The 25,056-nt window shown below is 40.2% G+C and overlaps 1 protein-coding gene across 6 annotated transcripts in view; it reads right to left on the minus strand.

Moving 5' to 3' along the window:
* Positions 1 to 25,056, minus strand: part of LOC120517328 (protein TANC2) — a 434,594-nt gene that overhangs the window by 233,364 nt on the left and 176,174 nt on the right. For all 6 annotated transcript variants that reach the window (XM_039739552.1, XM_039739550.1, XM_039739549.1 and 3 more), the window contains exon 3: positions 14,054 to 14,119. The gene's annotated coding sequence lies outside the window, so the exon portion shown is untranslated. The remainder of the gene's footprint in view (positions 1 to 14,053; positions 14,120 to 25,056) is intronic.

Consider the following 25,056-nt stretch of genomic DNA (forward strand, 5'->3'; position numbering starts at 1 on the left):
GGTTACTCTCTCAGGTGGGCATTAGCATATCGTAATTTCTTGGACCAAGAGCGTGAGTTTTCCGCATTCAACTTATACGACATTATAAAATACCGGAAATTATACGGTAAAATCAAGCCCGGACTTATCCACGGGAGAAGTTAAACGCAAGTATATACTGTAAACAAAATGCCAAGTGACCACTCATCCTACTAAGATGTTTGCCGCTATGGCACACACAAACTTAAATTCCATCACACATTTTCCACTGGCACACAAAGAAGTTGGTCAGGAGAATTCCACTCAGAAACACACCAATGACCCTACTCTCAGTGATTCATTATTTAAATTTGGTATGGAGATCCTTTAAAAACTGACATTGATGTGGCCCAAGTTAAGCTGTTTTATGCTCACCTTACTGTAAAAATGTATTCGCGTTGGAGTAACTTTGGTTTGTGACTCATGGTGAAGTTCAATGAAACAAAAAACAATAAATAAAACATAATTTGAAAAAGAAAGGATTTACATCTGAACTGAGTTCAACATGTTAAATCAAATAAGAGTCAAAGTGATGGCAGTTTAGAATGAATCAGGTCCACCATCAAGCAAACTAAATTTGTAACAAGAAGACTATTCTGAAAAAGCAGTGATATGTGAAGTATAAGCTGTTCAAAGACAGAAAAGGATGCACAAACAAACTACTGTGCGAAATGCATTAAATAAAGAGAACCATCGAGCTTGCCGGTTTACGATATGAACATCAACTTATGATTTAACGACAGCTATCCCTCATCAGACTTGGTTCACTGTAAGCATAAACTTTTTCTTGAATTTGTGAATGGCACTAGTGCATATTTTTCTTTTTTTAGCCTCATCGTTATTTTTGTCTTTTCTTTAAAAAAATAAATAAAATAACTTTATATTTTTGGATTTGATTTTGCCTTCTGCCTAATTCTATCAGGTTAGGTGGATTTGCTCATAAATGAATGGATGGATGGAAAAACTCTACTTGTTATTTGAATGAAACCGAGTATCTGGCCAGTAGTCATTTTTGCACAACTACCATGTGACTCTGTCTTTAGATACTGATACAAACACACAGATTTGATTTGTAACAATTTTAAACAATGTTTGCATAATTCTTAGTAATTTGGTTTTATATAGTATGCCATAAAAAGATGCAGGTATAAGATGCTTGTGCAATGTTTGAAATTCCTTGTCATGAGTAACATTCACTATTTCTGTACAAATTGCTGAACAAATGAATTCATGAAATTGTCCATGCTTGTATGGTTTAAATAGACATGTCACTGTGATGGTTCTGGTCCTGCTCCATGCTCCTTTTTCATGTTTGGGAGCCTCTTGAACCCACCACCGTCGGTAATGTAACCGGATGAACTGGCAGATGGGGACAAATAAAACTGAGTAAGGGAATGGTGCAAAAGGTGCACGTGCTTATACTAAAATGGATCAAAACAAAACCAAAAACAGTGTCTATGGTGCAGTGCTCAAAAAATCCATAAATAAATAACAGGGTGAATAAAAGTAGAGGTTAAAATAATCCAAAATAAATAAATCCAATTAAAACGAGGTTAAAAACATCAAGCTGGAAACAGTCCCCTTTAAAAAACTCAGTGCCTTTTTCCTTTCACTGGCGGCTCCCCGCTTCTCCCATACGGGCCATGCAACAGGGGAGTTGCCCTGCCTGTAGGTAACATGCCTTCAACACTGGTCCGGTAGCCTTCCGTGCCCTGGATATGTAGAGCTCATCCCTCCGGACCGAGACTTGTGCTCCCCAAGGGCCAAGGTGCTCACGCTGGGGTTCGACCTTCCAAGTCTCCAACTTCCACTGCCTTCCACAGCAAGCTGTCCTTACTCCGGGTCACTCCTGCTCCTCTTAAGCAGTCAGCAGGAGCGACCGCTTCTTTCAGCCTCCCCACTAAGTGTCGGCCAAACACCCATGCCAGGGGGTCACCTCCCAGCTGCCAGCATTAACCAGCACACCTGCTCTCTCTCTCGCTCGCTCACATTTGCAAAGGCTCTTTTCTTCTCCTGCCTTCTTCTCCCTTAACCTTCGTTCTTTTTTCTTTTCTCCTCTTATTTTCTTCCATGCACGTGCTTCTCCTATATATAACGGGGACGTGTCACCCGTTTTACCATAGTCACTTTAATAAATAAATAATGTTTAAAATATCAAAATTATTACAGAAATCTTCTATATACTAAAATGCTAAGAGGGGTTATTTCCCAAAGGCAACTTTGAGTTTGCCTGCTTAAACGTAAAGTTCAAGATACTGCAGAATGTCATTTGAGAATCATATTAATGAAAACCATGCAGAAAAGTATTAGAATTTGAACTGATTATTACTAAAGACTTTCAGCCAACAAATTATTCAGTAGACGTGCATCAGGAAATGCCATTGGGGATCCTTCATACCAACGGCAACTTACCTGTATAGTGCCTTACAGTGCCTGTGTTCTTTTTGAATTTTCTTCCTTTTTATTCATATTGGTGTTTATTTAGACCTTAGCGCATGTTTCTGTAATCTGTTTATTTCCTTACTTACATACCTAATCGCTTATTTATTTATTTCAATGAGCTTCAACAAAAACTCAAATTTCCCCCTGGGGACAAATAGAGTTGTATCTATCTGTGTAATAAAATAAAAATATAACATGAAAACAGAACTCTGTTGATATCCACAACCTCTTTACTAGTGACAGTGAAAATTACAAATGTAAATAAAACAACCAAATTTATAAGGGGGTGGAGGGCACAAGATTATCAATGGGGTGGCGATGTGTGATAACAATACAAATAAAGCACACAATACTTTCAATTCACAACTAATATGGCCGAGAATGCATAAGCTGCAGGTAAAAGCAAACAACTTCATCACGCACAAACAAAGCAGCACCGCAGGATGACACACTGACAAGCCAAAATGACTGGCTGTATCAATCAAACGTGTCAGGTGGCTCTTTTGCTTTTCAGCATTTGTTGAAAGTTTATTTGCGATTTTACTCCCTATACTGAACGAGATCGTAACTGGCACAGTCAGAACCAAATAATTTCCAACGTTGCATTTTGATTTACCTTCTCTGGCTGCACTTTTCATATTATTGGATGCAACACAACTGCAGGTACTAAAAAGGAGTGTTGGGGTGAGAAAGTCTCACTGGGTTTAGAAACGCTTAATACTCAAATGGTAAAGCAATAAATAAACTCGTACTCATGTCCGCCTGTCCCTCCTTTTTCACTCTATGGCTAAAATGTGCATACAACTCAGCTGCCTGGAAAGAACTTGTTTTTGAACACGGTCATGAATCGGTTGTAAAATGGGCAGAGTATTGGGAATGTCACACCAGCAGGGTGCAATTGGGTATGTGGATCACAATTGAAAAGGAAGGACCCGTCAAATTTAAAAACACTCTTAAACTATTTTGATAATAAAGAAGTCTATAAAGGGGTTGAGGACTGTGACCTGATGAAACCACACAAACATACCAAAGAAGATATGCTGGTCAACAACTTTAAAGCTGATGTCTGGTCCCCTCAGTCAATTGAATACAAAAAAGAGAAAGTGCGCTGCATCAACAATAAAATTTATTTCTTGAGAGACAAAAAAAAAATAAAAAAATAAATAAGAATTAAAATTAGGGAACACTAAAAGTAAGGTCCAACGGCCAGGGAGGACAGAAAAAAAAAAATCTGCAGGGGTTCCGAGGCCACAAGACCACTCTCTTGGCATTCTACCCAACATCAATGACCTCAATCAGTCCTCAGTGTATTCAGGGTTCTCATGGAAGAACTTGATGATGACGGTCATGTGGACTTCTGTCCTTAAATCCATCAATGTAGGGACACCGACTGAATGTTTAGCAGGTCTTGTGAATAACATGCCTTCATAAGGTACTGTGAAGTTTAAAATACGCAGTGCTGCTAAAGTAAACAGACTGCTCCTTGAACAGAAGGACGCTGCTACAGAGCAAGTGGCACACTTTACCCAGTGCTCAAAGGATAACTCTGTGCATAGATAACTGCAGCATTACAAAGCCTTTTATGGGCATATCTGCATGTTTTTACAATTCTCGTGCTATGTAGGCACAGCGTTCATTACTTCATTTTCATCACACAGCCATTTTGGAAATTAAAAATGAACTCTAAACTGAAATGATTCTCTCAAAATAAAAACTGGTTTTCACACCAAAATTAAAAAACTAAAATATGGTTGGACGTTCATAAAACTAAACTGAAAAGGAAACTGCAGGTGAAAATACTACTGAAATGAGAGCCAATTAAAAAAAAACAAAAAAACCCTTTGCTCCACAAACACTGCAGTCATACAGCTACCTTCTTCATCCTGCTATTGCTCGGATTATTAACACATAGGGCATTCGATTACAGATTTGCGATTGCAAGTATGCTTTAATTTGTCAGACAGGAGCTCAGGCATATGAAAAGCTGGATCATAAACAGATAAAGTGCTGCAAATATATGCAGAACACCGTAATCTGCACACCAGTCCTGCTCCTCAAACCGTTCTTTCAGTAAAGCTAATTACCCTCACAAATCAAACAGTTCCTCTGCATCCATTCTCATGCAAATCACACAGAGTAAAGAAATTTGACTGCATCACTGCGCATAATCAACAGCAGGCAATGAAGATAATGAAACTGCTGCGTTTGCTCATGCAGCACCAACATCACTGAGCTTTCCCATCACATCTCAATCCTTGTTTTAGCACACTATTCTATTCTCCAGAGGGTCCCAAAGAAAAGAGAACTTACTGCTTTGCTTCCATGTGCGTCCTGAAATATGAACGAGCAGACAAACATTCTGCAATATCTTCTCCTCTCCTTCTAATTTTGTCTGGGCAACAATGGACAAACTCTACAACCTTTGTCAACAAATTCCTGCCCAGTCTTTGTCCATATAAGTTAGTTTCAACAGCCCTTCGTACATTTCTTCTTGCATGTCACTGGCCTCAGCAGTTATCTTCTTCGGAGAGAAACCTCTCTGGTCTTCTACACTAAGTCAGAGTGTCTCTGTGTACGAGTATGCATGAGATTAACACATTAGGCCAGACGTGAGGTTTTAGAAAGATGAGAAGAAATGAACACCCAAAATCAATATTATTACTTGTTTCTTACATGTGTTTGATATATATGACAACTGTCAAATGATTAAAATATTTAGTCAATATTAATCACAACATGTCTCTCAATTAATCACGTGTTTAAACACAGGAGGTTCCCATGTAAGTGACTGCTGTATGACTTCTTAACTGCTAAAAACTATAAATCCTTGATATGTATATACACAGGGTGTCCATAAAGTCCGTGTGCAATTTAAAATAGTTTGTAAGTATATGTGATAGAAAGAATCTGTAAAAAGGATTAGAAAGAAGAAACACTTACATTTTTATTGTTCTTGTTAATTTTCAACATGTCCACCATCATCACAAATACAAAGGGTAATACGATTCTGTAGTTCTCAGAAAACATTTTCAAGCTGATTTTCAGTAATACCAGCAATCACGTCAGTTATCCTCGCTTGCAAGTATTCTAAAGATTGAGGTTTGGTTGAATAAACATTGTTTTTCACACGTCCCCATAAAAAGAAATCCAATAGAGTCAAATCTGGCGAACATGGAGGCCAAGAAAATGGTCCAGCTATTCCAATCCATCTATTAGGGAATTTCTCATGTAGAAACTGTCTAACATGCAAAGCACAGTGACAAGGAGCGCCATCTTGTTGAAACACTGTATTCTCTATCCATCCTAATTGTTCAAGTTGAGGAAAAAAGTAAGTTTACAGCATTTCAAAATAGCTATCACCATTAACAACAAAAAAGAATGGCCCTAGGACTCGATTTTTCCTAAAGCACACCACACATTAACTTTGGGAGAATCTCCTTCATGTTCAACAGACTCATGAGGATTTTCAGTTCCTCAAATACGGTAAAAATAAAACATATATACACACACATATCCATCCATCATCCAACCTGCTATATCCTAATACAGGGTCACGGGGGTCTGCTGGAGCCAATCCCAGCCAACACAGGACACAAGGCAGGAAGAAATCCTGGGCAGGGCGCCAACCCACCACAGGGCACACACACCCACACCAAGCACACACTAGGGACAATTTAGGATCGTCAATGCACCTAACCTGCATGTCTTTGGACTGTGGAAGGAAACTCACACAGACACGGGGAGAACATGCAAACTCAGGTCTCCTTACTGCGAGGCGCCAACTTGCCACCCATATATATACTGTATGTGTGTGTGTATATTATATATATATATATATATATATATATATATATATATATATATATATATATATATATATAATATATATATATACAGGTATATATATATATATATATATATATATTTATTTATTGTCGCAGTAGGGGGCAGTAGTGCTCCCTTGAACCCTCAGGTACCACGCCAAACACCTGGTAAAATTGCCACAATAATTATATTTATTATAATAATGTGCACCAAGCACCCTCCACTCCACTATATTCATAAATCACAATAACAATAATAAATCAATAATAATCACAATCCTCCACTCCCAGACGCGTTGCCCTCCTACCACCCAGCTCAGCTCGCCGTCTGGGAGCTCCCACAGTCCTTTTATTCCTCCTGACCCGAAGTCTTTCTGCCCAACAGTTCCACAAGTCCTTATTCCTTCCGGGTCAGGGTAAACAGTACTTTTCTTCACCCCGGAAGCCCGTTGCTCTTCCTGTGACGAACTTCCGGGTCATGGTGCACAAATGAGTCCACTGGCTTCCCGACAGTGACTCCCAGTGGCCCCCAAGGTATCCAGCAGGGCTGTGTATAAAAACTCCATAGTCCATGAGGCCCTGCTGGAATTCGGGGCCCATATATGCCCTTGGGAGAGCTCCTCCCAGCGGCCTGGGGGTGAGGGCCGGAGTAAAATGCCGGAAATCCACCACATATATATATATATATATATATATATATATATATATACAGTATATTCAATTCTTTATTGTCATGTGTACAAGTATCATGTACAATAAAATCCTTGCTTGCATGTGCCTCTGCAGACAGTGAACATAGACAAAAAAAACCCACACACAATAAATAAATGAATATAAATAAGTAAATAAATAAAACCAGAATCCTAGGAATAAATAGTGACAGTGGCAGAAGTATATGTGCAGGTAGCAGTGGAGGTGACATAAGGTTACTGATTGTTCATGAGTCTGATTGCAGACTCAGATTGGTAGAAGCTGTTCCTGAACCTGGTGGTGTGCGTCCGAATGGACTTTAGTCGCTTCCCCGATGTTAGGAGGGTGAAAAGTGACAGTGCAGGGTGGCCAGGGTCCCGCCTGATATGGTTCACTTTCCTGAGACAGCGTGTAGTGTGGATGTCATGGGAGCTGAGTGCCCGTGATCTGCTGTGCTGTATTTACCACCCACTGCAAAGCTCTGCAGTCCTGAACTGACCAGTTGCTGTACCAGGATGTGATGCCTCCTGTCAGGATGGATTCCACAGTACACCTGTAGAATCTGCACAAGGTTGTGGGGGACATCCGGGCCTTACTCAGTCTCCTGAGGAAGTAGAGGCGTTGTTATTGTTGGTGTTTGTACTGCCTGTTCGCGTTTTATTATGTACGACCGTACAACATTGGTGTATATATGTATATATTGTGAATTTCCAATTGGGATTAATAAAGTCTCTCTCTCTCTCTCTCTCTCTATACAGTATATATATATACGCAAAAATATATATATATACACACACTCACATACACATATATACATTATTCCCTCCACAATTATTGCCACTCCTGATAAAGATGAGTAAAAGAGGTTATAAAAAGAAAACCTTAATTTCAAACTGAAAAAAATTGAAAGAAACCGACCCTTTAGCTGAAGTAAATTTTGAGAAAAAATAATTCCTCATTAAGAAATAATTTGAACAAAACCACACATATTCATAGAATGAAGAGAGAGTGACGCACACACTTCTGCTCTGTTTATGTTTCTAAATTTATTTTCTTTCTTTAGCATAAGAATAACTAAGCACTAAAGCAAAAAACACTCATTTAAAATGTAGTTATAGCAATAGTAGTAATAGTAGTAGTATTGTCTTTCCATAGTTGCAAACACATCATCAGTTTAAAGTAGCCGGTTGTTTCAGTAAGCTTTCATGATGACATTTCAGTAATCCACTCCATACAGTATTTCTGAGAGCTTCTGAATATCCATTCCACTTGTATTATTTATCAAAATAATGAACAATGACAAATTGGAATAATACGTATCATATATTTGACACAATTTCATCTGTACACCAAAGGCCTATTACATGTATTGCAAAAGATAATTCATAACATACAAATGTCTGCATACTTTCCAGTTAGCTTCACACTTGCTCATGGAGACTATTTCCAGCTGGGTTGAAGGAAGGACATGGAAGATAACAACAACAACAACATTTATTTATAAAGCACATTTTCATACAAAAAAATGTAGCTCAAAGTGCTTTACAAAATGAAGAATAGAAAAATAAAAATAAGTCAAAATTAATTAACATAGAATAAGAGTATGGTCCGATGGCCAGGGTGGACAAAAAAAAAACAAAAAAAAAACCCTGAATGCTGGAGAAAAAAAAATAAAATCTGCAGGGATTCCAGACCAAGAGACCGCCCAGTCCCCTCTGGGAAAACCTGAACGAGAAGATAACCTGAACGTGTTCAAGGAAACCATAGAAGCTCCAAGTCAGATTAAGTCATTTATATGGCAGTATCTGTGGAAATCTCCAAAAATGTTTTTGGCAAAACTGAATCAGTATGAAAGCACGGAATGTAAAGTATTGTTCCTGAACAGTTAATATCACAAATAATATCAGCTCTCTCATAACGCCAGCAGCTCTCAAAGAGACGGCTTTAAGAACTCACTTAAATCAATGTAGTTTGTCACTTTTTCACAACATCTCTTCTCTTGATTTCCATTAGCAACATAAATAATGAAATTAATTGGCATCTGCCGAGTTTTGCTCTTGTGTGGCGATGTGTAAAGGTTGCTTGTTTATAAGAGGCTCTTGTAGGTACAGTTCAAAACTTGCCAAAGCCCCATGGGTACATTTAAAGTAGTGTCCATCTCACAGGGGTAAAGATTGGGTGGGAGAAACAATGTCTTGAAGGCATGGACCTAAAATATGTAATTCATACCTCAGGAGAGTAAGGCATTAACATTAAGGTAAATCAAATACTGTAACTGTGCATAGTAATATTCATTTGTTTATTTACAGGTATTTTGCAAACCTCAAGCTCTTCTCCCGTCATTCCGAAGCAAGGAGCAGAGGTCACCAAAAACATATCCTTCAGGTTCTTTCCACTTTAATTTATGCATCATAACATTTTTCCCACAGGACAGTTTTTTTTGGTTCTGCCTGTCACCAAGTCCCTAAATACAGTCTGCCACCACTGGCGATGCCCTCTATCTCCTTTATCAATATTGGCCTATATACGACGTACTGTATAAACTGTTGTCTACTGTTACTTTAACCCAGCAGGTTCACTTTGTTACTCACAATGGGTATCCCATGGCAGGTGGTCTCCCACACCACTATACGGCAGGTCCGCCTCCAGGCACCAAGTGTAAAGGGGCTATCACGACACCTTTGCATTTAACTTTCATTAGAATTTCTACGGCAAGGGAAGGTTTTTCACATAGTCGACTAATCTGTAATCTGGTTATTTCTCACTAAACACATTTTTGAACTTTAAAGGCTATGTAATCATTTCTGGAATGAGCAAATATGAAATTACGAATCCTATGTTAGATAAATTCCCTCGTACCTCTTCATCATCACACCCCATAATCTACTCACAATATTTGTAAATCTCCCTCTGACTTTTAGCAGACTCCTTACCATCTTATTAAACCTACCTGCCACTGAAACTTCTAATCTAGAATGAGATCAGTAATGGAGGGAATAAATAGATTACATATACACTTCCCAACTGCTTACTCCTTTTATTACAGACATGAAAATTATTTCTAAATCTCTGACAGATAATAAATGTATTCTCTTAAAACTTTATCTCCTGTCACTCCCCTCTCAGGCTCCCCACTGGCATTTTAACAACTCATTACTTCAAAATGCCAATTTCTGCCAGAAGCTCGTCTCTCATTAGAATGATTTTATTTCCATTAACCCAGGCCTGGTGGATTATTCTGATTTTATTTGGTTCGCTATTAAGGGTGCAATATACAACTTTTCAATTTCTTCTGCGAGTAATTTGCCAAGTAAAAAAAAAAACACCACATTGTAGAGCGGGAGTGCTGTCTCGCATCTCTGGAAAGCGCATACCCTCGTGTGGTGGACTTTAATCATGAACTCTAATAACACAAAATAGATTAGAATTGAATTCCTCCTGTTACAAATGGCAGAATTTAAAATTGTGTGCAGGAAAGCTCGATGCTATGTTTTGGGGACTAAACCCAGTAGATTAACTGCTCTTAGGTTATGAAAATGAAAGTTTTATGCTTTTGGAATATTAGAACAATTCTGATGACAACAGGCCATTAAGCCCCCAAAACACAGCAATCCTATTCACCTAACACAGAGGAACTACAGTATATAAGAAAGGGCAGAGCAGACTCATCTTCCTAAAGAGACTGTATTCCATTATTGTGGAGAGTGACATCCCACACATCTTCTACAATTCTGTGATGGGAAGTGTGGTGTGCTGGGCTGGTAACATCACTTCAAGAGAGGACCACCAAATTAGCAAGCTAATTTAAAGAGCAGGCTCAGTTATGGGATGCACTCTGGACCCCCTGGAGGTCATAGAGGAGGAGAGAATGAAAATAAAACGGAGTGCCGTTATGAACAATGCTGCACATCCCCATTGACACACTAACACTGAGGACGTTCAGTCCACAAACACTTTATACAATACTGAGTGTACGGCACCTCACTGGGACTGGGGCTGCCAAGTAACAGGCTTTCTTTCCAAATTTTTCTTCTTTTTAGTCATTCTGGTGTGTGTTCAGACCATAGTGTGTGTATATATAAACAATTATATATCTATCTGGTTATGTACTTATTTATTTAAAAAGCTTCTGTACAAAACCAAATGTCTCCCTGGGGACACCCAAACCTCCATCCCTTCCGTCCTTCCTTGCTTGCTTCCTTCCTTCCGTCTTTCATTCCTGTCTTTCTGTTTCAAAATAACACAAGGTTTTGAAGGTCTCAAATATCCTAATGTCTACCACACTACTTGATAATGATAAAGCCATTGTTAACAGTGTCGGCCTGATCAGCCTTTACTTATATCACAGGATATTTTGTAGCCTCCAATCCTTAGGAATTTCTCCAATACGCAGTGATGTTCAAAAAACAAGCATCAACGGTTTGTATCTGCAACACCTTAAGCATGTCATGTCATATTTATCCAGCTTAATCTACACCAGGGTCATAAGGGGTGCTGGAGCCTATCCCAACTAGAATAGGGTGCAAGGCAGGAACAAACCCTAAACAGTTTGCCAGTCCATTGCAAGGCAAATATTGCACACACACAAACACCCACTCACCAAACACACATCAGGGCCAATTAAATGTATCTGTATGCGTTTGGATGGTGGGATGAAACCTGAGCACCCGAAGGAATCCCAATGCAGACATGAGGAGAACATGCAAGCTGAACGCAGCGAGGAACCGGGATACAAACCCTGCTCTCCTTACTGTGAGGCAGAAGTGCGCTGCGCCCATGTGCCGCCACTCCCTGAAGCACTCTAGGATAAATGTTAGTGCTAGTCTAGTAAAACGTGTCATGCCGAAACGTTCTACCTTTTAATGTCTTTATTTTCATTCAAATTATTTCTAGGAAAGCTAATACTTAAACACATCAGTAGTATCAGTACAAAATATATCAGCAATTAGTTATTCCTGCTGCCCACACATTAATTTCTTCATTGGTCTAAAAAATCTGTATCGATCGGACACTAATTGAGAAGCACATACACTATACAAGTGACATTAATGATCCTAGAAACTTACAAAGACTCATATGCCAGCTGTTCATAATGAAGTCCTCTGAATTGGGAAACACTATCTTTCCTTCCATTCTTTGGTCTATCAGGGTATCAGTACCCTTGGAGACCCTCTTCATGACACAGGGCTACTGACAACACAATCACTGAAGTTTAGTTTCTCTGTCTCCAGCTGAGGAGATATAATCACTGCTGCTTAAAACCTTCAATTCAATTTCAGAGTACAATATTGTACAAATATATAGACCCTTCAGTAAAAAAAAAATCCTAATTCTCAATCCCAAGTCATTCATCACCCCTTAAAAGTGCTTTGCTTTTGGTGTCTCCCCCCAGTCCTCCCTTTCAGTTCTTCTACTTTACGGTTCACATTTCCCCACACATTACAGGACTTTCCCCAATACTTCACTAAAGTGGTCTTATGTGTCCACCGTTTCACTTCACTTCTGAAGGTGTGCATTTTTTTTTCTCCTGACATTTTTCTTCTTTTTCATACATGTGTCCAACACACAATTGATTCTTTAAGGGCTGGGGCTGGCATTACTCTTGTACAATGACTCCCACCCCCCTTTTCATGATGTATGTTTCCCCTCTTCTTTTACTTCACAAAATATAAACTGTAACTCCCAAGTCATATATGCAATCTTTTCTTCACAGTGAATTAGATGCAAAAACATTTTCTTGAAAAATATTTGGTCACTTTTGTGCTGTTCTTCACATAATAAAATATAACTATGATGATTTATTGAATTGTTATCCAGGGGTCCCCAACTCTGGTCCTGGAGGGCCACAGAGGTTGCAGGTTTTCATTCTAATCCTTTTCTTAATTATTGACCTGTTTTTGCAGCTAATTAACTTTTTTTGAATTAATTTTAATTGACTTGCTCTTGAAGACTCAGACCTCTTCATTGTTTTCTTTTTCCTTAATTAGCAGCCAAACAATAATGAGATATAAAATAAGCCAAAACATGACCAGCAAAACTGCGCCGATCATAAAATATCTGAAAATAAAGAAAGATGAAGGTCTCAGGCTTGCTGATCTGCACAGGCTCTCACAACATTCTATCAGTGCTCTCAGAAGAGAGAAAATCAACCATTTTGGAAATGTCTGCTATTGCACAATGACAGCAGCAACAAGCCATGGAAATAAGGAACGAGTTTAATTAAAGACAAGAAACAGAGTCTAATTAACCAACTGGTTGGAATGAAATCAGTTGGAATTTGAGGCCCTGACTTGGTTGGCCTTCTGTTGGCTCACTCACTTCACGTTTCATTTCTGTTTGGGTGCCATTTGAGGAAAGAAATAAAGCAATTCAGAGGAACGATGAAGAAATTCAGGGGTACAAATCTTAAAAAACAAGTCAATTAAAATGTATTCAAAAGAAGTTAATTAGCAGCAAAAACAGGCCACTAATTAAGAAAAGGGTTAGAATGAAAAGCAGCAGCCACTGTGGCCCTCCAGGACCGCAGTTGGGGACCCCTGCTCTAGATAAAACTGCTGAACAGACTGGGTAACTTAAAACTACAAATGTCAGACATTTTACTGTCCTCCACGCACTGTGCCAACTAAAGGTTCCTGCAGGACACTAGTGTGCAACATCTTGGTGAGACGAGGCTGCACTGCATTTACTTCAGCAGGAGTGAATGGGAATGAAACCTTTAGAAATTGTACAGAAGCAGGGGGAGAAAAAAAAGTTCTAAGTACCACTTAGGTTTAGGAAAGGACAAAAGTGGGAGTGGGATAATACTTTTAAACTGTGGGTGGTTTCAGTACTAAATATTTTAATGTACAGACAAGGCTGAGGCTGGTTTGGTGTAGGAGGAGGATGAAAGCATTTTAAAAAGCAGGTGGATGAGAAGAATCAGTCCCAAGGAGCCCTCTAGTGCATGCTGCTCACATCAGCTCCTCTGGCCAAAGGCAAAGCACACTCACAAATTCTTGTTTTCACCTGAGTTACATACCCTAAATACAAGAGAAGCAATGGAGGCTGGTTTGCTAAAAAGAGGAGGAATTCAGACTTACTGTGAAATCTGCAGAGATAATCAGCTTGAAGCGTACAGCGTCTTCCCTCCATACAACAGAGTGACACTGAGAAAAAACAAAAAGGTAGGTCAGCAACAAAGTTAAGAATATCAGTCCTTAACAGAGGCAAGAATCTGTCATTTAAAGAGTAAGGAAAGCTGAACTGCCTCATTACTCAACAAGTTTTCAGTGTAGCCTGCTTTTACATGTGTGTGTGTTAAGCACAAAGTGACAAAATAATGTACAGACAACTTATTCTGGAAATGTACTTTGTTGTTTATTGTATTCACCTCTTCTTTTTCAATTTTCACACAACAGAGGGAAGGCAGTGTAATACCTGCCACTAGTCAGTAGCTAAATACTTCTGTTTGATGGTTGCAACCCTCAGAGCTGAAGAAATACAAATTGATAATGCATATGTCAAAGTCGGAACAACCTGGTTTTGAGAAGAACTTTAAACAACATAAGGCACCTTATAAAATGAAGACAGATTGACTATCTCCTCTCAGAAAGTTTTATGGGAAACCTTCGACAGAGAAGTGGTAGCATGCATAGCTCAACAAGAAGTACAGTCAATCACATCTCTCACAAAGTAAACCAGCATTTGATCATTAAGATGTCAATTAGAGGCCCTGGCTACGCCAATGACTGCTGCTAGTGGTTTCAAAGTGATGTTTGTTGGTGAAGTTAAAATAGAAAAACAAGCCTCCAACTTTCTCTTGCTAGCTAGTTAGTTTCTATTCCAGTCTAATCATTTTTTATCATCTGTGCTTTCTGGCACACACACACACACAGACACACACATATATATACATACATATATATATACATATATATACACATATATACATGCATATATATATATACATATATATACATATATACATGCATATATATATACATATATATACATATATACATGCATATATATATATATATACATATATACACATATATACATATATACACACATATATATATATATATATATGCTTCCAAAGTAGCCATGGGTGAACACTGTTTTCTAACAGCCTAATTACTTTATGCACACATATTGTATTTTCAAATCACATATAAATATCCAAACATTTCTGTATGAATAAGACATGATATTTCAATGGCTTTTACCTAAGAAGGAACTATAGGGTTAATAATAAACTTATCCCCCAAAAATCAGAAGCTACAACATCATGTTCAAGTATATACTGTATATACAGAAAGAGATCTCTCCACACTGGGGGATTAAACCTCCTGGCTGGCCTGGCAACACCTCAGTATCCCCCTGGAGGCGTTGGCAGGGAAATCAGACATCTGGGCATCTTTGCCAAGAGTGCAGCACCCATGACCTGAACACAGCTGAGCAGCAGAAAATGAATGAATGAATGGATGGACCCCTTCCTCAATAAATCATTGCTTAGTCAATTCCAGCATCATGCAGATTACACTATTTAAAGAAGGTAGGCAGGTACCAAAGGAACTGTGTCTCTGTGGGGGACATTGGGTAAAATCAAACATAAGAGTATCTGAAATGAGCACGCTAAAGGGCTATGCAGTAAATGCAAACCAACAGTTTGTGAAAGGGGCTAATTGAGGCTGATATAACATGTGCAGACTTAACAGAACTGATCTAGCAGTTGAATACAATACGGGTGACAAAATGACGCTTATCAGAATACACAATTCTCTGTATCTTATCACAGACAGGCTGTGGCAGCAAACAACCTAACCACACTGCAACTGTTTAAGTATCCCTTATTGCTTACATAGGCAGGCAAGAAACTCGCCATACATTCACATGTAAAGACTATGCGTATCAGCTCATTTTGAAATTTCCCACATCAAGATATAGCAAAACTGACAGAAATTTTCTAGATGTGAATATGTGAAAAAAAATTCAGGAAACTGATGGATTAGGGAAGGAAAATGTAGGGCAAATATATGGCATGCCAATGTTAATGCTAGTGAGGCAATAATGAATTGGGTATGGTGCCTTCTATTTTTGGAAACTCAACTTTTAATTCCAGAAAGACTTAAGAAAACAAAACACCAGCATACATTTATGAAGTTTAAAATATTTTCCTTTTAACAATGAAATGTAAAATGGTCTGAATGTACAACTTTTACAAATTATGTTTCCCTTATGCACCAGCATAATGTCTCACTGTGACTGACAAATCAGTTTTCTCTTCTGTCTTTTACATTTTTCTGGGTGTGTGTGTGTGTGTGTGTGTGTGTGTGTGTGTGTGTGTGTATATATATATATATATATATATATATATATATATATGTATATTGTGGAGGACAGCTGGAGCCCTTAAACGGCTAGAAACTCTTGTTGCATGGAAGGACTGTGGAAGAGTGTATTTTTATGAACGTTTTTCCCCCAGACAGACAGAGGGCAGCTGACCATGGAGTATATGGACATTGGCAGGGGCCTATTTGGCCACATTTCCACCATACCTGGAGGTGTGGCAGGAAAAAAGCTCGTTTGGCACCTGGAGTCCTTCCTAGTGCCCTATAAAAAGGGGCCAGTCCCCACCATTTGATGGCCAGAGTTGGGAGAAAGAGGACAAAGCCTAAGGAGGAGTGGAGGGGATGGACTGGCGGCAGAGAAGGGACTGTGTCTCGGTGTGGTGTTGGTGATTTGTGCACTGTAAATAAATTGTGTGCTGGGTGTTAAACCTGTCTCCTTTCTGTCTGTGCTAGGGTGCCTGTACACACCCTCAGACTTCACTATATATATATATATATATATTTTCTCCCTGGTCACAAATAGTTCTTTCACAAATACAGTTCGTTCATTCTTTCTTAACTCATTGTTTCTTTCTGAGATGTTGGGTTTAAATAAAGACAAAAAAGAATTAACCGCCACGGTCCCGTGTACAATTCTCCACTGCAGATTGCCAGTTCTATTATTCAATGGTGGCCTATACAGACTGTCCCACATGGGGCCGACACACTCTTCCCCTCCCAGCTTAACTCTCCAGGGTGTATCAGGGTATCTGCATAGTTGGGACTGGTATCGAACTTGAACACACACTTTATACAGCTCCTTCCCTTCTGCAGAGTTTAAAGGAAGATGTTCAGTATTTCTCAGTATCCTACAGTTTGCCCCAATCATGTTCTCTCTGGCACTGAGTAACAAATTTGGAAAAGCAGACAAGGGCTCTAGATAATCTGAAGCTTTGAAATAGTCTTACAACACACCCTTAGCTGCTGAAGGCATATTCAAAAAATATGCTGCAAAAAAACTTTCTGCTGTGCACAAACAGCAGAGACCTAAAGCTGCAACCACCTTCTCTGCACTCAGCCAACTAAGTAGCTGCGGTTGAATCAGATGTTTTATTTGTAAAATACCAGCACTGACCAGGCATTGTCTCAGAGATAGTGATTATACTGACTACCTTTCTGTGGAGAGAGAGCGTTTTCCAGGTTTCCTTTTCTGTTGTTGACTTAGAACTCATTCAAATATTCTCTGCTTTTATCTTTCTTAACTTGCCTTTAATTGATTGTGCATTTATTTGCATTGTTACCAGAAATAAGAATAATCAGGAGGGAATGTTGAATTAGAAATTTCCTCATTGGACAGGCCAAGCTGGCTGTTTATATGCCGAGAAAAGAGAAAATCAAGTCAAATATGTAATGTGTAATATTTCAGGGACTTGTGAAAACCAGAGTGTACTTAGAATGTAAATTCTACAAAACGACCACAAATGTAAATTCTTTTGTGGAAAGATGGTGTGTTCATGAGGCACTTTGTAGAGTTGAGGATAATGAGCTGATTTTACTTATTTGAAATATGAATTAGATACTGCTTTCAGTTTGGGGTGAGTTGGGTTTTTCTTTGTTTTACTTATGATAATGTAAATGAGTTGTTAATTATTGATTAATAAAGTTCAATTCAAAACTCTCTGTTTCTTTTTTTCTATGATATAGTGCCTTTCATATCTGCCTATCTATCGTACTGTGCACTCATTTGTCTATTCTCAGACTCAGAAATTACTAGGTCACCCTAATGAGCACAAACAAGCAAACTGGGCTGAATTTATGGAGAGTTATTACATTATTGACTTCAGACGTGTTTTGAGAGTGAGTGACACAGCACGAAGAGGCTAGCACTCCTGCCACACAGCTCCAGAGACTTTGCTGCAGCCTTGTCACAGTCTATGTGACGTGGAAGGAGATCTCCACGGAAGACAGGAATAGTTCAATCAATCAACTTTTATTCAGTCACAGATGAGTACTTGGATTCATACTTCATTTTTTGTTGGCTTTTTTAATATTCATTTTCCTCCCTCGCCATTACTTATAAAACAACATCTGAGTATTTTCATTTTATATTTTGAAAAAAAAAATTGTGTTTGTGTCAGAGGGGCCCCTAAAGAAGGAAAGGTCATCTTTCCTGTGTCTAACAGACACATTCCTAAAAAAGGAAGTTGTCTTATGTCAGCTTACTACAACCCCTACTCTCTCTTCTGCTTCCTTTTCCAGTATCCTTTTGGTGGTGCACTCAAAGCACCGTGATGTTCCAACAATGATGGATGGATTAAAAGCCAGAAGACTATATGACCATCAACATCAAATGACTCCGTGAGAACCCTAACTACAAAGAGGACTATTTCATTTATGTTAGGTGGAATGCCCTGAGGGGACTGGGCGGTCCCGTGGCCTGGAACCCCTTGTGACGATGCGGGTTCTGCTCCATGCTCCCATCGCTGTTCGGGAGCCCTTCAACCCTACACCGTTGATAATGTCACCGAGATGAGCTAGACAGTGAAGGCACAGCAAGGGGATGGCTCAAAAAGTGCAAAGTGCTTTTATTAAAATAGTCAAACAAGAACAGTGTTCAATAAAGTGCAGTGCTTCAAAAATCTTCTTTAAATAAATAATCCAATAAAGAACGTGAAGATAAAAACAATAGAAAAAACATTCAACAGGAAGCAGTCTTTAAAATCAATAACAAGTCCAGTGCTTCTTTTCAACTAGCTGTTAGCGTCTCACCTGCTTCTCCCGCTTGGGCTATGCGGCAGGCGAGACGCTCTCTCTGCAGCTGCCCTTTCCTCCTACTTCCATCCACACGGGTCTGGAGACCTCCCGATCCCTGGCTTCGGTCTGGCACTCATTCCAGTTCCTAGACTTGGTTCACGGCCAACGGCAAGGACGCACATGTTGGGGAATCCAACCACCAAACCTCCCTACTCCCGCTGCCTTTCTGGCCTTCCGCGGCCAGTCGCCTTTCCCTGGTTACTCCCGCTACCTGATCGCTCAGCGGGAGAGACTTCAACTCCAACTCCTGGGTGTCGGCCTAACACCCGGGTTTCCTCGCAGCTGCCATGGCGCCGCCGCCGCACACGCACCGTGTCTCTCTCTCTCTCTCTTGCACCGCCTTGCTCCCTGTAACCTCCGTTCTTCTCGTTTCCTTTTTTCTCTGATCTTTCTGTTCCCCTTCTTCCAACCGACTCGCGCTTCTTTTATACAGCGAGGGGCCATAGCAGCTACAGCACATTAGCCACGGAAACAATCACAGATGTGGGCAGTCCCTCACCTGTGCACTAGGTGAGAAACGCCCACACCGCAGATCGCCCCGTGGTTTGCTATGGCCACCACGCCTCCTCACTAAGCCGCCGCGAGTGCGGTGATTATTTATTCAAAAATCGGCCCTTGCTGAACGAGCTGTGGACCCAATAACACCAAACCCCTGCAGATTTTATTTTTTTTCTCCAGCCGTCTGTGGATTTTTTTTTTTTGTTTTTTCTGTCCACCCTGGCCATCGGACCTTACTCCTTTTCTATGTTAGTTAATGTTGTCTTATTTTAATTTCTTATTTTGTCTTTTATTTTTCTTTTCTTCATTATGTAAAGCACTCTGAGCTACTTTTTGTATGAAAATGTGCTATATAAATAAATGTTGCTGTTGTTGTTATGACAGACACCTGTATGAATAACCTGCCGTTATAGCAAAACCGCTTTTAACCCTTAATAGCTTGTAAGCAGTTACATTTTCTTTCACAGTGACGTCTGCATGTCCTCTCCATGCCTTCAGAGGGTAACTGGTAGAGAAGAGTGAGTGTAAGCATGCCCTGTGATGGACTGAGTACATCTAGAGTTGGTTCCTGATTTAGATCCCATACTGCCAAAAAGGGTCTGACTTGCCAAACAATGCAATACTGAAATGGAAAAAACAAACAGGATGCATAATTTCGAAGATGCAGAAAACTGTCTGTCCAGTTTCTGACCCCTTAAAGCAATTAAAGGTTCAAAAATGTGCCCTAGATGGAGCACCGGACATATACAGTAGAATATTTAAAACTGTGCTCTGTTACTTGTACAGATACTGTCAGTGGTATTTTTCACAAACAAGTTCAAGTTGGGTAGCCTGCACGGGTACAGCGCATTGCCGCACCCACTACACAACAAAACAACCCGGTTGGCAATTCCTCAGTCAGACACGCGGTCCAGTCCCACCCTCCGAAAATGACTCTCTATCTGCCACAAACAGGTGTTACGTGGGCAACCCCTTGGCCTGGTCCAGCCACTTGGGTCCCCAACAATGAGGATCTTACGAGCTGGATCACCCTCAGGGATAGTAGTGCCGTAACTGACGCTCCCTCACAATGCAGGTAATGTACCTCACTCGGGACTCCATGAGCAACACAAAGTCAAACCAAAAGTATCCAAGGATTTTCATGAGAGCAAAAAGGAGTCCTTTCTGTCATCTTGGAGCTGTGTGAGGTTTTGTTACGTTGGCTGGTGTGCCAATCCTGCCACCAACCCCCTTGATTTCCCTTTAAGTTGGAGGACCACTTGCAGGGCAGGATGCAGTTTAACGTCATACCCAAGACTAACACAAACAATCTTAATAATTGCATAAGATGGACACTACATGAAAAAAATGTGGATTTAAGCTTAATATTTATTTATATTTGTAATAAAGCAAAAATAAACTGAACGACTAACTTGAAACTGTTACATGAGCACATTCAAAAACACCTACACTTATAGGCAACAAGTTTAAAGAAACCCAAACATGCAAAAATGTGTTATGGACATGTGACAGAAGAACAACATCTGGGCATTTCTACAACACAAAACAAATACCAACAACTTAAAATTCTTAAAACTTTAGTTTATACAAAATGAAAACATTGGCAGGCTTTAATGTAGAGGTGACACAAAAGGATAAAATAGAAAGTACAGTATAATAAACCAAAATACGCCAACCCACTAAGTTTTCCGTGTTTATCAAGTGCCTGTACTCTCATTTCTAAAACTGCGCTCTGCCACACCATTAGGTTTGCCAAGCACCAATGAAGATGTTTCCTTTTCTCTTGAGATCCTAATGGGTTCTTTGCTGTTTGCTTTCTCTTTCATGCCACTTTGTCCCTGGCAACCACTTAAACAATGTACTTGTTAATTAGCTGATAGCTGATGAGGATAATTATCAATCAATTTAAGTGTTATTTCTTTTTTCACCTTTGAAGAAGCTGCTGCTAATAGGCTACAATGGCATCACTAATTAATAAATGTAGATCTTAAAGCAAAATATTTTGAAATAATCTGAATAGTTTAATTGTATAAAACAGATTAGATAAACATGCAAATATGCTGCTGTCTAATGTAGCTACAAATACGCAAAGAACTGAGCTGCTTATACTTTACCTTTTAAATGAAGTTTCAATCATGTGACCCTGAACTGGACAGTCTTCATAATTAAGAGACAACATGTAGGCAGTAGATAATCAAGAGAAAAAGAGGGACAAGGTACTCTGCCTTTCTGTAATATAAATGTGTATACCCTAAAGCAGTGGTGGAGAACCTATGGCACGCGTGCCAAAGGGGGCACTCAGAGCCCTCTCAGTGGGCACGCGCGCCGTCGCCCGAGCACAGAGTTCGTTACTATAAAGCCAGAGGAATGCGGGGCCGGGCTACTCCCCTCATTGCTCCCCCTCTTCACACGCGCTGGAGGACGTTTCTCACATCACCCGCCCCTCTGCCCAGCAGCCCAATGGGAGCGCTTCCTTCCTCTCCTGTCTGGGGTAAGGTGGGCGGCACACATGCTGCTTGAGGGTGCGGCACGGACTGCAGCCTTTTGAGCCTGTGATTCTCGTGGTGGGGTTGGAGGGGAAGTGGTATAGCGGGTCCACAGCTTAAAATTGAAAAGGCCAGTTTTAACAGATAATTGCCGCACTCGCGGCTAGGTAGAGTGGCCGGAGCGGTTTCCGGGAGCTTTGTAATGCGGGCAGTCCTCCCTTAAGCGCACAGGTGAGGAGTCGTCCTCATCTGTAATTATTGCCGGGAGTTGCTAATCGCCACACCTGATCCACGACCCCGTAATATATAATGGAAGCTTTGGGGCGGAGCTTAATAGGGAAGACCTGCGTGAAACACTTGAGAGGATCGAAGGGATGACAAAGGACAGCACAGTTAGTTATGAAAATGAAATCCTTAAAGTGTGGAATTCTCTGCCAAATAATCTTAAGTCAATGAAGGCACTTGAGATTGCTTTCCTTACTTTGTTTGGAACATCTTATGCTTGTGCGCAGCTGTTTTCAGCTTTGAATTAAATCAAATCTGACACCAGAAACAGACTAACAGATGACCTGAGTGCTGCATGTGTTGCTCTCAAGCTTACAAAGTATGAGCCAAGGTTAGACAAATTATCAGCATGCATACAACAGCAAAAAGCACATTAATTGTTCAAAAGCATACCGAATGCAAACTTTTACCTTTCAACAAAAAGTTGTTTGTATCATTGAAAGCTCTGTTATTATGTTTTTCTTTTAAGACAAAAGATGTTAATGTATGAGTGGCTTTTCTAAACTAAAAGCTCAGTAGATAGACAGACAGACAGAGCATCAGTATTGGCAGTTCAGTCCAATTTATCATCCAGCTGCACTCCCAGGTATTTATAGGTCTGTACCCTCTGCACACTCACCTCTGATGATCACGGGGTCCATGAGGGGCCTGGGCCTCCTAAAATCCACCACCAGCTCCTTGGTTATGCTGGTGTTCAGTTTTAGGTGGTATTCAGGTTAAATTGCCATGTTGGCACTTTGCGATAAATAAGTGGGTTTTGGATTGCAGTTTGGGCACTTGGTTTCTAAATGGTTCGCCATCACTGCCCTAAAGGGTTTAACAAAAATGCACCTGTCAGAGACCTCATTTCTCATCTTTCTATAATAATAAAATAAAAATCTTGTGACGAGACGTGATCTTTGGAAGAGAGACAGAGAGACATTTTCATGTCCTGCGAGATGGACAAGTCACGTCATACAACCTTTGGAAGCAAGTCCTGTGATACATATACAGGGCGGGTTAGAGATAATGTAAAGTCTCAAAAAAAAATGAGTGAAAAGATCACATTAGCGCAAAGAAACTGAAAATATTACTCGGTGAAATAACGGAACAACGAAAAGAGATGGAATAGTGTTTGAGGATGTCTGGGGGATGAGAGAGATAACAGGACAGCTGCTGTACAGGCTTTTAATCATTCAAAGCACCGCACGAAATGCAGATCGCGCAGCACGGCAGCTGCAGCAGCTGATCGAGCAAAGAGGAGGTTAAAAAAAAAGCCAACTGTTATTTGTTTCCTATTGTATCACCATTTAAGAGGGGCATTCAGAGGAGCGACCGCGTCTGCTTGGGGTGCATTCAGCTCCTCTCTTCACAACGGTGTGTAGTGCTGGCGGGGGCGGGCTGAGGTTGAAATGAACATCTCTGTGCGACGTGTGCAAGCAGTTGATATTTAAACCAGCCAGCGCCGTCTTTCCTCTAACGTGACTGTAGATGGCACACACAAAGAGCCTTTAGTATTCCATATTCTTGAAATTTGTTTCTTACATCTCTGGCACAAAAAAGTTCTCCTTTGAGTGGAATAAAAGCCTTATTCACACAGAAGTCTTGAAAGCCCCCTCAAATTACTCAAACACTAAGGATACGAGTGCTACAGAGAAAATAGAGGTCATTTCTTTGCTTTGGAAACTTATACTGTAGTTCATTAAGTCATTTTTTTTTCCCAACTGGTTACTTCCATTTCAGAGTCTTGGTGTACCACAGCTTGCACTGGATGAAACCCCAATTCATAAAAGGCCACATTCACACACTCTTACTCACACCAGGCCAAGGTAGACTCGCCAATTAACCCAAACCAGCACACTTCAGACATTTTGGAGGAAGCTCCTTGTCTAGTCTTGAACCACCACAGTCTTAATGTACACTGAAACTAAACCAAAGAACAACTGGAGATATAAATACTGCACAGCTGCTGAGATACTGTCCTATGATGTTATCCATCATGTAAGCTGCTGACTTGCAGAAGATTGACTTCTGATTCTGGTGTGGCTTTGGGTCTGCCAGACCTCTTCCTGTCAGTTTCCTCCAGTTTAAAAGTTTATTTTAATGGTGTAGGAAACTGTACACATCGACACCTTGGTTTCTGTTTGCAATTTCTCTAAAGGAAAGGCCAACACTTTTAAAGGTGTGATGGTCTGTCTGTCTTCCATTGTTAATTGCCTTTTTTGTCACCATTATGATAGCAACATACAGGGCAGCACTGCCCAAATAGTGTTTCAGAGGGTGCAGTGACACAGTTTGTTCCAACACTGTTTTCATGAATTCAGAGGATTTTACAATGTGGTATAGTGGGTCCACAGCTCACTGAGTAAAGGCCATTTTTAAATAAATAATCGACGCGCTTGTGGTTTAGCAAGGAGTCGTTGGGCCATAGCGAGCCGCGGGACGATCCATAGGGTGTGGGCGTTTCTCACCTAGTGCACAGGTGAGGAACTGCCCACATTCGTGATTGTCCCGTGGCTAATGCTGCAGCTGCTGTGGCCCTCGTCATTTTAAAAGAAGCGCGAGTCGGTTGTGGGGGGATTAAGAAAGGAACGAGAGAGATAAGAGAGAAGGAAATGGAGGTTGGAAGCAGGAAGGAGAGAAAGGAGAAAGAGCTCGAGCAAATCGGTGCAGCAGAAAGGAGTCGAGCAAACGCTCGCAGGTAGCTGA

Source organism: Polypterus senegalus, chromosome 17, assembly GCF_016835505.1.
Source record: "Polypterus senegalus isolate Bchr_013 chromosome 17, ASM1683550v1, whole genome shotgun sequence".
In the NCBI taxonomy this organism is placed as follows: Eukaryota; Metazoa; Chordata; class Cladistia; order Polypteriformes; family Polypteridae; genus Polypterus; species Polypterus senegalus.